Genomic DNA, 16,549 nt, shown 5'->3' on the forward strand with positions numbered 1-16,549 from the left:
GACCCATGAAAGGCCAGTCCCCACCCCTAGTCACTCTCGCCACTTGCCAGCCCCTCAATCTCAGTTATTACATGCCACTAAAATCCAAAACTACAAACATGGCACTTACCTACAGTATGATTTATTACACCAAACCCAAGCTCTGCTGAGCCCTTATGGTTTATTATTAATAAGGTACCTGTGAGGTCACCATCAAGTCTCAACAAGATACAAGGTTCCAGAGTGTTAGCAATGAAAAAAACATCTTGGCTGACAGAAAAAATGGAATTCTCTTCCAAAGCTGAGCCCAGTCCATTTGGCAAAATTAAACAAACAAAAAATGTACATTGACAGTTTTGTGTGTCGAGTATCATGTTTTATAATTTAAAAAAATCCAAATGAAAAATTATGTGGTCATGAATGAAAACCGTTTAGACAATAGCTACCTGTTTTCCAGTGGAATTTCAGAGTTCATTCTCATTATTATGGGGAATGAATGTGATCACAAATTAATGGAATCCTTCCACCTGGTATTAGGAGGTCCTGGACAAAATTGGAGACCAGATGTTTACCAGGAGGTAAGGGAGGACCCATATAGCTGGGAGGATGCCAATTATATCCTTTTTTTTTTTTTTTTGTGGTACGCGGGCCTCTCACTGTTGTGGCCTCTCCCGTTTGCAGAGCACAGGCTCCAGACGTGCAGGCTCAGCAGCCATGGCTCACGGGCCCAGCCGCTCCGCGGCATGTGGGATCTTCCCGGACCAGGGCACGAACCTGTGTCCCCTGCATCGGCAGGCGGACTCTCAACCACTGCGCCACCAGGGAAGCCCAATTATATCCATTTTTTGAACAAAGGATTAGTCTTGAGAGGAGTCAATTTAAGTGATGCCCCAATAAGGTACTGCTAAATTTCAAGAAATACATCTAGCTGAAAATTACTCTGAATTTATTTAGCACTTATTATGGGTCCAGTATTGTTTTTAATAACAGAGAAAAATGTTTTATCCATAGATCTTGTTGTCCATACCATTTGGAAAAATCAAACAAACAGAATATTTCGGGAACAGTTAATCACTGGACTGCATCACATGTTAAGTATCTGAGGAGGACAGGTGTGCTCAGCACAGGGTTTCCGGAGGAGATGAGGCTTGAACTCCAGCTGGAGGTTAATCATTAGCGGATAAGGGAGGCAAGTGGCCCAGTCCAGGGAGCAAAGAACAGGAATAGCCATAAAGAAATTGAGGAAGGGAAGGAGGGAGAACTGTAAAAGCAAAATGCCAGCGATTGAAAGGATGCATTTCTGAGTTATCTGAAGTCATGAACTATGATTAATAATATGTGTCTGTGACCAACTGCTCATTACAAAGTGAAGCTAAATATACATGATGAATGGACAAATAAAATAATTAATGATCGAATGAAAAGCGAGCTGAACTTTATTTCATCTTGATTTGTCTACCACCTCACCCTTTCCTTAGATGACCATTGCTGCATGAGTAAGACTTCAGGATCCATAGTGTGATATCAAGAACCATACCCCAGAGTCCAGCAGATCTGACACAAAATTCTAGTTCTTCTGACTGCCAGTTGGGTGACCTTGGGTAGTTCATTTTAAAACCCTAAGCCTCATTTTTTTCTCATCTGTAAAATAGGATATTATTCATCTTACCATTTTATTGTGGAACCTGAATAAAGAACAATTGGTGGGGCTTCCCTGGTGGTGCAATGGTTCAGAATCTGCCTGCCAATACAGGGGACATAGGTTCAAGCCCTGGTCCGGGGAGATCCCACATGCCACAGAACAACTAAGCCCGTGCACCACAGCTACTAAAGCTGCACTCTAGAGCCTGTGAGCCACAACTACTGAGCCCGCGTGCCACAACTACTGAAGCCCGTGCACCGCAATGAAGAGTAGCCCCCGCTCGCTGCAACTAGAGAAAGCCCGCACGCAGCAACGAAGACCCAATGCAGCCAAAAATAAATAAATAAAATTTAAAAATAATTGGTGAAGTACTTACTCTAGGGCTTGAGACATTATAATTTGATATTAAACTTAGACATACTAGGAAAGAGGAACGCTGCTGGGAAAAAATGTCTATCCACAAGTGACTTTTATTAATAAATGTAAATTATTTTAATGACATAGATCCTTGTTTATGGGAATAATTGATATTGGATTCTGGTGGTCCTCACTGGGATATGCTGGGAGACACATTCTGAATTCTCTCTAAGCTCCTGAGATACCAGTACTTGTGTTAGGTTTTCATTATCATGTCTAAACATATAGAGCCAAGGGGAGCACAATCTAAGCACTGTTTCTTTAATATTCTATCTTCTTCCTACACGTCTTTTTAGCAAACCTGGAATGCAGTGCTGCTTTCCAGAATTGTTGGCTTTATCACCGGAAATAATACACAGCACGAAAGCTATTTGAGTTAGAGTCAAACATCTACTTGCATTAGGGAAGAACTCTGCTGAAAAGTTTGGAATGTTTCACTTGGTGGAAACTAGGAATGGTCTAGATACACAGGCAAACACATTGGCTGTGAGAGTTCCTTAAGACTGTTACTTTCTGCTGGAGTTAATTGTGCACAAGTTCCCATCCTTCATGGCTTCTTAACTCCCGAAGGTAAGGTCCTATTTCTTACTATCTTAGTGACATTACTTCACTGAAATATTGGCTTGTATAAAGCAAGGCACTCTTCCTCTCTCCCTCCCTTTCTGCCTTCCAGCTTTCCCACCTTCCTTCCTCCCCTTTCCAATATTTACTGAGTCATACTACATCATATTACTGTTGGTTTGTTGAAATGTTTGGGTTTTACTCTCCTTCTTGGATGAAAAGAATGAGGGCTTCTGGGTCTGTACAGAAATCTGCTATGGGATTATTTCTGGATACACTTGCCATTATTCTGTGCGTGATGTTAGGTATTTGGGGAGCTAGCAGGAATCCGGTTATAGAGTCTTGATGTCTACATAAAAAATTCTGGCTTTATAATGAGTTAACGGAGATATCCCTTTGTCAGGGCAGAGGAGAACTAAGGAAGAAGCAGAGGAAGGAGAGAGCCTTCTGGAAGCTGAGAAACGTGCCTGTCCCCTCATACCCACTGTCCTCTTCTTCAAAATACGCAGACCAGCCCTCAGACAGAGCTTCTTGGGTGCTGTGTTAGTCAGGGCTCCTGAGAAACAGAACCAACAGGAGAGAGAGAGAGAAGATGGATGGTAGGTAGATAGATAGATGATAGTTAATAGATATGTAGATGGATAAATAGATGATAGGTAGATAATATTTCGTAGAAGTAAGTGGCTCACGTGATTATGGAGGCTGATAAGTTCTAAGACCTGCAAGCAGCTTGCTGGAAACCTGGAAAGAGCCGATGTTTCAGTTTGAGTCCAAAGGCAGGAAAGAACTGATGTCCCATTCAAGGCAGTAGTCAGGAGCATTTCCTCTTACTCGTGGGAGGGTCAACTTTTCTGTTCTATTTGGGGCTTGTTTCAACTCACGTGATGAGACCCACCCACATTAGAGAGGGCAATCTGCTCTACCTACTCTTCAGATTCACAAATTTATCTCATCTAGAAACCCCCTCACAGCCGTACCCAGGATGACGCTTAACCAGATGTCTGGACACCCCGTGGTCTAGTCAGGTTGACACAAAAAGTGAACTCTCACAGGTATAAAGAGGTGTGGACATCAGACAGTAGCGGGTGATGTAAGTACTCTGAGTGGGGGAGAAGAAATTCTACTCCTTCAGTGCCTGCTTTGTGTCAATACCTCCAGAGATGTTTGCCTTAGGTCAACCATGTGTTCTGAGAAAAGCCCAGGGAGGAACTGATGTTTGTGAAATATGTCTCTGCTATAAGCCTACAATACACTTTTTATTTCCACCTATTCCTGCACATAAGCCTGACTATGGGACTTTAGCTAAACACTCAATATTCTCATTTTGTGTCTTATTAATCTTTTGCCGACCACTATAGGCCTATTGTGAGTCTCAGGTGGAAATGTAAAACCTGTCTCAGCAGTGGCTCATTAAAGCCCAGAGAGAAATGTCCAGAAAATGCTTTATAATGTCTGGTTTGGGGTTGTCATCTCTCAGGGTCCGCATGTTATCTCTGCTGAAGGGTTTTCTTCTTCCGCTACGTGGACCTGGCTCATGTCGGAGCCAGAGGTGATAAAAGAAGGCCGTACACCTACATCTGAGCATACTGGTACCATCTCGATTTCTTTGCCAAGGGCTTTTATTCACTATTAGCGAAATAAGAGATGAAAAAAATAGCTTTCTGAAGCCATTCAAATCTTTCCCATTGACAGAAACACAGGAGGCAGAAACACAGATGGTAGGAAGGCAAAATGTGGTTGAACAAGCCAGAGATTTGATCCTCATCTTGGTGCATAGTTGATTCAACTGATTTTTGAATTTGCCAAATTAACCATGTGAGTGATATAGATACTACATTCTTCCAGTGTGAAGTCCTTTCTCCTCAAAAGGTGTGTTTTCTTAAAGACGCTTCTTTGCTTCATCTATCACTAGACCTCATTTGACACCGAGATGTGACGCTAGGGCGGCACAGGTATGGGCCCTCCTACAAACACTTGGCATGGCTGGGAAACCAAAGGTCCATGCCAAGAATGGGTGGGGAGGTACCCATACGTAAGGGGGCTTTTATCCCAACTTAGCTTAATGAAATGAAATTAGGATGTCAATACTTTGAAACCTAGATTGACACATGGATGTGAAAACAAAACACAACCCTTGAAGTAGCACACAATCTGGGTGATCTTAGGGAAGAGTTTCTCAAAGTCGAAGATGATCACATTGTTCTACACAACCTTGGCTATACAGATGAGCTGTGCTGAGGTCCACAGACCATACCTACAGAGATGAAAAGACTGGAAGCACAGAGGTGTGAAAACACTGTTCAGGCAGAATGAAACAGCAAAGACAAAATGATTTTAGCTACCCCCACCTAGCCCTAGCGCTTTTAAAAAAATCTATGAAGCAGCCACATAGCACAGGGAGATCAGCTCGGTGCTTTGTGACCACCTAGAGGGGTGGGATAGGGAGGGTGGGAGGGAGACGCCAGAGGGAAGAGATATGGGAACATATGTATATGTATAACTGATTCACTTTGTTATAAAGCAGGAACTAACACACCATTGTAAAGCAATTATACTCCAATAAAGATGTTAAAAAAAAACTATGTATTTTTTTTTAATTGTGTATTGCCTGTTTCCATGCTATTCACTCCTTCCCCACTCTCTGAAATGAAAGCCCCACAAGTGCAGGAACATTGTCTCTCTTATTCATATTTATATTTTCAGAATCTAGAATAGTACACAGAATGAAGTAGGTTTCTGGGAAACGTATTTGGATTAATTCACCAAAAACATACGAAAACTGAGAAATATTCATTAGCCCTTGAAATCAGGAATAAACAAAGTGCAAGCAGGTTTCAGATTGAGAAATGAAACAGTCAATTGAGGGAACTGCCTGGTGGTCCAGCGGTTAGGACTCCGTGCTGTCACTGCTGAGAGGGCATGGGTTCAATCCCTGGTGGGGGAACTGAGATCCCCACAAGCCACGCAGCACGGCCAAAAAAAAAGAAAGAAAAGGGTCAACTGAGGTAAATGAATAGGGTTACTTAATGTTATGTCATCTGCACCCTCAGGCTCCAAGTGGCAGGGTTGGAAGTCAAGATCTAGCTGTGACACAGTGACAGGGAAATTAATGGATAACTTATGGAAATTAATCAGATGCTTATAAATGTAGCAGCATGTGGTGGTCCTCACTCACAGGGAATTTTTAACATTCGTGCCATGTGAATTGAAGAGCGATGCTTTTTTTCTGTGTTGGTATCCAACAGTACTGGGAGCAAAGGAAAAATGGAAAAAAGTCTCTTCAACTGAGGAAAACAGCTCACTGCTTCCTCCCTGCATAAGGTAAAATGCTAATCTAGCAAAGCAACCCTCCCTGGTGCTGCTAGGCTTGATTTTAGAATATGGTCTCAAATAATATAAGCTAAAGTGAGTAAAATGGAGATAAGAAATTGAAATTCTGAGAGAACATGAGTGAGTGAGGGGATAGTATGGGGATCTGGGGTTACAGGTAAAAGTGGATAGGATTTTCTCCTAAAGGAGACAGGACATCTTGTCTCTGACCCCTGGGGGCAGGAGGTAAAGACAGTTATAAATAAATAACACTTTTTATCTTGGTGGGAGAGAGGAAGAATTTAGAGAAATTATTCATGGCCTCTCCAATATTCTTCAAGAACTAAAAGGCAAATTTGTCCGCTGAGGATAAAAGTATGTACTTGGGGGCTTCCCTGGTGGCGCAGTGGTTGAGAGTCCGCCTGCCGGTGCAGGGGACATGGGTTCGTGCCCTGGTCCGGGAAGATCCCACATGCCGCGGAGCGGATGGGCCCATGAGCCATGGCCGCTGAGCCTGCGCATCCGGAGCCTGTGCTCCGCAACGGGAGAGGCCACGGCAGTGAGAGGCCCGCGTACCGCAAATAAATAAATAAATAAATAAATAAATAAATAAATAAAAGTATGTACTTGGATAACAGGTTTAAGAGACTATCAAATTTTAAAATAGTAATTGAGAAGAACCAGAGCAATCCTACCTAGGAAGAAAACCCCAAATGATTGCTGAGCGATGCTGAGACTCTTACAACAGTGGATGGACGTGTTTTTACTGTGTCACCCACAGGCATGAGGATGGTGTCCTCTTCAAAATCCCCAGTCACCCAGGTATGCAAATGGAGAGATCACAGCATCCACCCAGGCCTCGTCCACCTAGAGAGGTGGCAGGTAGCGAGGTAACTGACAGTTCTAGTGAGAGAGGAGTTCGGGTGCATCACCTCACTCAGTTGGTGGCACCACTAGTCCCCTGGTCACTGTCACTTCACACCTAGAGGGCAGAATCATCTTTCAAATTCTTTAGGCACCTTGCCAACAACAGAAGAAAATCCAATCTATTTTCCATGGACACTGTGTGATGTGCCCTTCATGAAATGGCCCCAACCTGCCTCCTCAGCCTTACACTTTTAATGCCTCTTTGTCAAATCCGTCTCAGTGCTTGGTGGATTCTTTTTCGAATGGGGACCGATTTCTGCCTTATACGTTACAATATTGTGACTTCTACCCGAACCTGCTAGAACATTTCAATTCTCTGTGGTTTTGCACAATCTGTTCCTTCTTCTTAAATTCCTTCCCCTCCACCCCCCACCTGGGGATTCAGAGTCATGTTTCCCAACAATCATCATATATCACTCTGACTGTCAAGCTCTCATTTCATAATTTCAATGAGTTTGATATATGCAAAGTGAATCACTCTTTTCTTTATACAAATTTTATAACCTGTCCACCATATTTCCAAACTTACTTTATTGTAATTATGCATTTAAAAAATGTTTCTCCTACTTGGTTATGATCACATTAATAACAAAGACTTCCCGGTACGTTTTGTTTTTTTGTTTTTTTTTACCCTCAGAACTTAGATATTATGTGAAGCACAGGAGTTACTCAATAAATACACATGGGTCTGAAGACATAGTGGCTGTAGAGTTAGGTATCGGGGATAATATAGATTTGAATAGCAAAGGGGCACCAGGAAGGCAATTCTCAGAGAAGGAAAGATGCAAAGAGACTTAGGTTTGGAAGATAATGACAGACCTGCCTTCAGAGACTGCTTCAGAGAGTAAGACATAATATGGTTGCAAAGGTCAGATGAACTAAATTATAGAAAACTTTTTAAACTATATGATGGAGATTAGATGAGATATTATAGACAATTATAATTTGAATGATTAAAAGGCCTTCATTCTCTTTTATGAAAAACAGTTTAGGAGATGAAATTACTAAAAAGTATTAATATTATGCTAAGATATTTACCAGTCCATCCTTTTCTACAGCCATATGTAAAAGTAGTTTCTTTATTCACTTAGCTGAGTTGAGGGATTAAATTATTTAAAACATCAAAAAACAAAACTATTCTAAAATGAAAGGTGTCATACTTAATATTAAATTGCAGATGACAGAAGCCATACACAAAAGAGTACAATTCCCTACAATTCCATTACTCGAAGCACAAAAACATGAAAACACATTGATTTATTTTGTCAGCAATCAGGATAGTGGTTATACTATTGGATGTGGTAGAGACTAGGATGGACCAGGAAGAGAGCTTCTGTGCTGCTGGATTATTCTCCCTCTTTTTTTTTTTTTTTTTTTACAATTTAAGTGCTAGCTACGTAGATGTGTTCAGATTATGAAAGTGTATCAAACTGTACCTTTTCCTGAATGTATATCACTTTAATAAAAACATTTTAAAAGTGTAAGTGAGGCTGAGAGTAAAGTGTACAAAAATATATATAATACACAGAAAAGGTTACTGTGTCTAATGTTAAAAGACCTCCAGCCAATTCATTCAAAAAAGACAAATAACTAAAGAGAAAAATGGGCAAAGAGTAATAACAAAAAACTCCTAGAAAGCATACAAATGACTAATAAACATTTTTTTAAAGATCTGCATTTCATTATTGATCTGGAAGGTGCAAATTCAAACAACTAGCTACCATTTTTCATCTAGCAGGTTAGCAAACATTAAGAAGATGGATAATACCATTATGGCAGCCTTTACAGAGTACATACTGTGTGATGACACTCTTCTATATGCTTTATTTATTTTTTTCTTATAATCCTCACTTAACTTGTGGTCTCATTTTTAAGCTCCATTTTATAGGAAATATTAGTACTTTTCTCACATAGTAAGTGCTAAAGTTAGGCTTCAAAGCGGGCAGTCTGACCTCAAAACCCATTCATTTAACTACCATTTTATGTTGTTTCTCTATTGGAATTCTGCATGTTAGTAATGAACATCTCTCCTCCTTGACATACTCACTTATTCACAAACTGGACACAACAGTAATGTGGGAAGTTTTAAAATTATATATTAGTTCTATTACAGTGGTTATTAAAATTGCTATTTTAATACTTTTCTCTGTTAGGGAACTGAGCACAAGTACCCTAAAACAACTTTAAAGACAATTCTTCCTGGTCCTTTTAAAAAAATTAAAATTATACATTATAATATTTATATAACAATATATAAATAAATATGTAAATACAAATATATTATATTTGACATATGTTGTTTAAATTTAACGTGTGCAAGTTGTTGATTTGATACATTTATATATTATAATATGATTGCTATTGTAGTGATAGTTAGCATTGAAGTCATTTAATTGAACAACTGAGGTGGAACAAATATTGGGCTTATGTTTCAAGAACAGAGTATTTATAAATACTGAGAGAGTAGGAATGCTATAACTAAACAAATATTGGGAAATAGAATAATTTCTTCATCTCTTGTAACCTAAGGTCAATGAAAAATAGGTTGTTAAGAGAACAAGAAACATAAAAACTAAGTATTACAAATTTTTTCATTGCTAAATAGATACTACTTTTCAAAAAACCTAATGGTTAATTACATAAAGTTAAAGTTACCTTTATGAAACCACCAGAAGAAAATACACAACCCTTCAAAATTATCAGAACTCATATGTAAAACATAGCAAGGAAAGTCACCATATAAAGATCTAAAAAGCACAGAAAAATATCATGAAAAATCTAAAGCCAAACCTATCTGTCATATGCATGCATGTGTAGATTGGCTAAAACCACCAACTGAAAGAATCAGTATCAGCTGGACCACAAATCAAAACCTCATATACTCTATATGAGACACTGGAATATTACTCAGCCATAAAAAGAAATGAAATTGAGTTATTTGTAGTGAGGTGGATGGACCCAGAATCTGTCATACAGAGTGAAGTAAGTCAGAAAGAGAAAAACAAATATCATATGCTAACACATATATATGGAATCTTAAAAAAAAAAAAAATTGTTCTGAAGAACCTAGGGGCAGGACAGGAATAAAGATGCAGACGTAGAGAATGGACTTGAGGACACGGAGAAGGGGAAGAGTAAGCTGGGACGAAGTGAGAGAGTGGCATGGACACATATACACTACCAAATGTAAAATAGATAGCTAGTGGGAAGCAGCCCCATAGCACAGGGAGATCACCTCGGTGCTTTCTGACCACCTAGAGGGGTGGGATAGGGAGGGTGGGAGGGAGACGCAAGAGGGAGGAGATATGAGGATATAGGTATATGTATAACTGATTCACTTTGTTATGAAGCAGAAACTAACACACCACTGTAAAGCAATTATACTCCAATAAAGATTAAAAAAGATTAAAAATTTAAGATTAAAAGATTTAAAAAATTAAAAAAGAAAGAGACATGTTTAAATCACTCAGAAAGGCTATCAAAGTTTTAAATTATAGTGAGTTGGTAAAATGTCCTTCACCTACACAGGCAGAAACTACAGATAATGATGTGATTTAAGGAAGTAGAGATTAATCATAAGAAGCTGCCTCTTGTTCCTGAACCACATTGAGAACTTAATTCAAGAATACAGATGAAGCAGAATACTGTGGCTATTTTGGTAAAATTACATTGGGGACATGGTTTGGACTCAAGGTTCATTCTTCAATCCCTGAATTGAATTAATTCACTCAAGGAAAACATTTGTAGGAGCCCTGGCCCTGGCCCTGGTCTTGGCTCTCCTGAAACTTGTAGACCTTTTGTAAAAATTCACTGTGGCTGTTGAGAATTAGAAAGTGAGCCTGATTTTTTTTTTTTTTTTTCATTTTGAAAGAGTTGTTTTCTTCTGACTAGATGACTGAAAATGTCTTTATTCATTCATGAAGTTCAATAATTTAATGAGGATATGTTGTGATGGTAGCTGCTCTGTATGAATTCTTCTGTAAAAGGCACATGCTGTATTTGTTAAAATCAAGTTCAGCTGCAATTATCAGCAAACCCCCAAATAACAGTAAGTTAACAAGATAATAGTTTATTCTCCACTCAGATTCAAGATATCTGGAGGAAGCCACTGTGTTACTATTCCAGGCACCATAAGGAGAAATGCTGGGAAATGAGCAAACTGTGTTCCTTTGATAATACTTCTTAAAAATCGAACATACTTTTCTTGCTTACATCCTGTTGGCCAAAACTTAGTTATATGATCACAACAGAGTAGCAAAGGCAGTGGGGAAATGCTGTTTTTATTCCAAGTAAGCTTTTCCCAAATCCTCTGTTTGCACTGATATGGTTTGATATGACTTGAATTGTCTTTGAGTCTTTCCCACCTCATGTGAGAGTCATTTGCCTACCTCTCTGGGCTGCCATTTGAAGACGAGATAGTATAGTTACTATCTTTTCTGTATCCTGAGCACACAGATGGATTTGGGGAAAAGGGGATTGCAGAGAGAACACAACTAGGGAGATGTATAACCTATCTCGGAAGCTGTGGACTTGCAATCTTTTCTGAGATCATTTAGTCTACTCAGGAATTGATCCTATTCCCATTGAGTAATACCCTTGGGTCTCAGTCCAAAGAAGGCCCTTAGTTTCCATCAGAGAGAACCAGTCATGCTATTCATCATTCTTTTCACTCACTGGTAACATTGTAACAGTTGTTTCCACTCTGCCACTAAGAAGTCATAAGAGGCAGAATATACTAAAGACTGTGGAGAAGACCCATTTTTGATATTTCAAATGAAAATCTAGGGTAACTTCCCCAAGGCTCTCAGGAAATGTGTATGGAAAAACTGAGCAAATTTGCTGAGGTCCATGAAAAAGACTTGAATAAAATAAAGATATAGCCCTAAGTTAAATGGCAAGAATATTGTAAAATTTGTAAAAAGATCTCTAAGTATTAATTTGCAGATCTAATGCAAACCAATCTTATCCTGGCATAATTTCCTTAAGAAATGAAAACATAAGTCAAATTATATGAATGATTTATATGGAATAATAAATGTCTAAGAATTGCAAATAAGTTTTTATTTTAAGTAAAGAGTGATGAGAATAGATTTTCTCTACCAGAGAGTAAAACATATTTTAAAGCTGTAATAACTAAAATATGTGGTATCAGGCCAAGAAAAAGCAGATGCATTAGTGCCATATGCTGGAAAATTCAGAGGAATGATTATCTATAAAATCATAATATATGAACAAGTAAGTCTTTCAAATCCAAGGAAAAGGGCATTAAAAAAAAAGTCTAAACACGTAGAAAAGAGCTAAATAAAATCCCTAAACCGTATACGACAGCAAAAAGCATAAAATGCATTGAATATTGCAACTTAGAAAATGTGTTCAAATAGTAAGAATATTTTACTAAATATTCATTAGTGAAAAATATGATTGTGCCTACTTACAAAACACACCAGTAAAAGTAAAACTTAGGAGATCTGAGTAAGATCAGTGAATTGTATTAATGTCAATATCCTGGTCATAATAATATACTAGTTTTGCAAAATGTCACTTTTGGGGGAAACTAGGCAAAATGTACAAAGGATCTCTCTGTATTCTTTTTTTTTTTTTGCGGTACGCGGGCCTCTCACTGTTGTGGCCTCTCCCGTTGCGGAGCACAGGCTCCGGACGCACAGGCTCAGCGGCCATGGCTCACGGGCCCAGCCGCTCCGCGGCACGTGGGATCTTCCCGGACCGGTGCAGGAACCCGTGTCCCCTGCATCGGCAGGCGGACTCTCAACCACTGCACCACCAGGGAAGCCCTCTCTGTATTCTTTTTTTACACCTGAATGTTAATCTATAATTATCTCAATAAAAATTTCAAATAAAAGCCTATAAATCTGAAACAGACCCTGCAAGTAGGCAATGACACAGAAAAATTTCAGGCTCCAGACCCAACAAACCCTGAACCCTTCCTTCCAACCTACATTGTTAATGTTTGTATTTGTTCATCACAGACTTTGAGTGTCATAGTAAGGAGTATGGGCAGAATTGGGATTAGAATGGAGCAAAAGCTGTAATATTGATGCCCGTTAAACCATGATCTTGGGTCACTGTACCTTTAGTTCCAATGATGATCTATCAGATGTCACAAGATCAATGCAATTAACTAATGATCTACAAATCAAATAGCATTTTTCTTGTTAAAGAGGAATGAATATGAATTTAAATTTCAATCTTTACATGGAAACTATACTGGTAAATGAGAAAAGCATACTACAAAAGAGTACTAGGAGCAAGATACTATTTGGGGGGAATCACACATTTAGACAAATGTACCTGTATATAAAAGAAAGTGCTCGTGTGACTGTTACGGTCTTTGTGTGAATCTTTTATGCTTTCTCTGAGTGCATGCATAAGATTCTGCTTCCTGAACACAATGAAGACCTGTAACAGAGAGTGTTCATCACAGAATGTTTTCTGCACCAGCCCTTGCAGCTTGATTTCTCTATCAACTTCACTGACTCTTCAAAGAAATACATTGTGATTGTAATATCTGCCATCTTCAGGCTCCTCAAGGTCACATTATTCAAAACTTGACCTCTGGCCTGCACTCATTATTTTCTGATTTCAATTTATTTAATAACCATCCCCTATCTGCCCTCATTTAATTTCTGATTGCAATTCGTTTGTAAAAACTCACAACAGGCAAAGGTATGGCCTCAGTAGTGAGGTGGATGGACCTAGAGTCTGTCATACAGAGTGAAGTAAGTCAGAAAGAGAAAGACAAATACCGTATGCTAACACATATATGTGGAATCTAAGAAAAAAAAAAATGTCATGAAGAACCTAGGGGTAAGACGGGAATAAAGACACAGACCTACTAGAGAATGGACTTGAGGATATGCGGAGGGGGAATGGTAAGCTGGGACAAAGTGAGAGAGTGGCATGGACATATATACACTACCAAACGTAAAACAGATAGCTAGTGGGAAGCAGCCGCATAGCACAGGGAGATCAGCTCGGTTCTTTGTGACCACCTAGAGGGGTGGGATAGGGAGGGTGGGAGGGAGGGAGACGCAAGAGGGAAGAGATATGGGAACATATGTATATGTATAACTGATTCACTTTGTTATAAAGCAGAAACTAACACACCATTGTAAAGCAATTATACTCCAATAAAGATGTTAAAAAAAAAAAGGTATGGCCTCAGACGAACAGGTTTCCTTTTAAAGAATTTAAGAACCAAGTCAATGTGATTCTCCTTCCCTTATAACCTGTAACAGGAGGAGGAGGAAGGCCCATTACCCTGCTTGATGAAATGCTGCGGACTCAGCATGTGCTTTAGTTTGTTTTAAATGTTTATAAATGTTTATTATTCCTTCCTTTCCTTCCTTCCTTATTACTTATTAGCATCTCCTCTCTTATGGCTTCTGTTTACTTAAAAGGAAATATACCCAACATCTCTGGGGGGAGTGAAGTGTACCAACTCTATCTTTTACATGATGCTGACACATGCTCAGCTAGAAAATTATCCCCATTTCAACTGCTTGTCTTAACAGATCAATGTGAATGTAAATGAAGGAAATGAGTGAATAGAGATTTATATTTTTACCAAAGGGAAAAAAATGTGCTAAATAAACTGTATCCAGTGTCCTACTTAACCAGTCTCAGATGCTGTGCCTGGGTTTACAGAGACAAAGCCATGCTCTCTGTCAGAGGAAGACATAAATATATCCCTTCCCACTGTCTCATCTTTATTTTTCATCCCAAACAGATATGTGGGCTTGGAATGTTTTTCTCACCCCATTCAGATATTTGACATTTCTCAAGGCTAAGCCTCCAATACTGGTCCTTTGTTCACAAATACTCCTGCCTGATGACCATTCTGCAATCAACAGCCTGGCTTCCCCAGCCTTACAGACCTCATGATCTTTAGTTGTAGCTTCCTATTGTTATCTCAGTGCAGAGCAGACCACACCTGCAAGTCTTCTTTGCAGAAATCACAACCTTGAGCCTCTCAGAGATTTGGTTGCATTGCTAATCAACTAGAAGCCCACTGAAGACATCTGTGTCATCTTAATCATTCTATGTGCCACAAAGGAACAGAAAAAAATTGTTGATGTGGCCACTTAGAAGTCACAGTCAAATTTAGGAGTCCCAAAATTGCAGAGTCTATGGGTAATGCAAAGATTAGCAATCAAATGGTTAACCTGAATTTAATGTTATAAACACTAACTGGCGGGCTTCCCTGGTGGCGCAGTGGTTGAGAGTCCGCCTGCGGATGCAGGAGACGTGGGTTTGTGCCCCGGTCCGGGAAGATCCTACGTGCCGCGGAGCGGCTGGGCCCATGAGCCATGGCCACCGAGCCTGCACATCCGGAGCCTGTGCTCTGCAACGGGAGAGGCCACAACAGTGAGAGGCCCGCGTACCGCAAAAAAAAAAAAAAAAAAAACACTAACTGGCAATAAGTGTGGAAGCAATTAGACATACTGAAGAATTAAAATCAATCAGTTTCACTGAATTTACTTTGGATTGTATGGCAGACAGCTAAGTGCCTTGTGGCAGATTTATTTTTCCCTGTTAATATAATCAGTGGATCAGTTTCCACCAATCTCAATGCCTGGCACAGTGGCTGACAGGTCCCATGGGTGTGAACACCAGGAAATACATTTCAAGGAGAATGAATGGAAGAAAGTTATAACTATACTCAGTATAGTTACAACGGTAGATTGACAGTAGATTCAATCCATTCTTCAGTTAATAATTCAATGTAATTTACAGACACACTCTCCCCATCTAACTTCATCATGCAATAGTTACTTAGACAATGAGGTACAAGATTTTTTAAAGTCCAAAATTCTGTGATATTCATAATAGCATTGCTGATTTTGAGGGGAGAATAGAATCACATCCAGTAATAGCTCTTGTCTCTAGAAAAAAATGTTTTTAGCTAGTCTCTTTGGGCCCCTTAAATCCTCAGAACTATAATTTTGTGATACTTTTGTCACTGGCGACATTAAGGGCAGAATCACTTATGAGATTCATCTGTGACTCAGTGGCCCTTGTGACTGATATCACATATGCAATGAAAGTTTATGGAAATGTCATATAATTACGATGATAGTGAAAAGATGCAGCTGCTTTTTATGGAGTATTTACTCTATGCTAGTTGCATCTAGACATTATTTTATTTTAAGTATCATCATCAAGTGAGGAAAATAAAGGGACCCTGGAGATCTAAGGCACTACATTCAGATATGGGCTTCATTAATTGCCCCTAAAGTAAACTGTGCTTTAAAACTCATAGTCATAATAGTATCTGCAATTGTGAAAGTGGGCTTCAGAGACAGAATTGAGTTGAAATCAAGACTCCTTTACTAACTTTTCAGTCTTTTCTACACTTCAGTTTCCTTAACTGCAAAACAAGGATGGCAATGGTGTGTGCCTCTCAGAATTGTTGCATAGATGACGTAAGCATCCTGATTCTAACAGTGCCTGATTCAAACAAATGTTAGCTGATACTGTTAACTGTATCATTTGTTATCATTACTATGCGTTCAATCATATATTCATTCTTTAAATGTCTTATTATTGCCTAGGATAATGGACACTAGAAATGGTCAGTTCTACTTTTTCAGGTGGCAATGGTGCCATTTCAGTAACGCCAGGATAATTCAGCCCTCCTCAAAAATACTCCCTTCATTTGAAATACTTGAGAGCTTTAAAGGTCATCATTAACTA

The 16,549-nt window shown here is 39.2% G+C and overlaps 1 pseudogene; it reads left to right on the forward strand.

The window, feature by feature from the left end:
• Positions 1-395: 395 nt before the first annotated feature.
• The window catches only part of LOC116763984, a 125,711-nt pseudogene continuing 109,557 nt past the window's right edge, over positions 396-16,549 (forward strand).

Source organism: Phocoena sinus, chromosome 13 (assembly GCF_008692025.1).
Source record: "Phocoena sinus isolate mPhoSin1 chromosome 13, mPhoSin1.pri, whole genome shotgun sequence".
Classification (NCBI taxonomy): Eukaryota; Metazoa; Chordata; class Mammalia; order Artiodactyla; family Phocoenidae; genus Phocoena; species Phocoena sinus.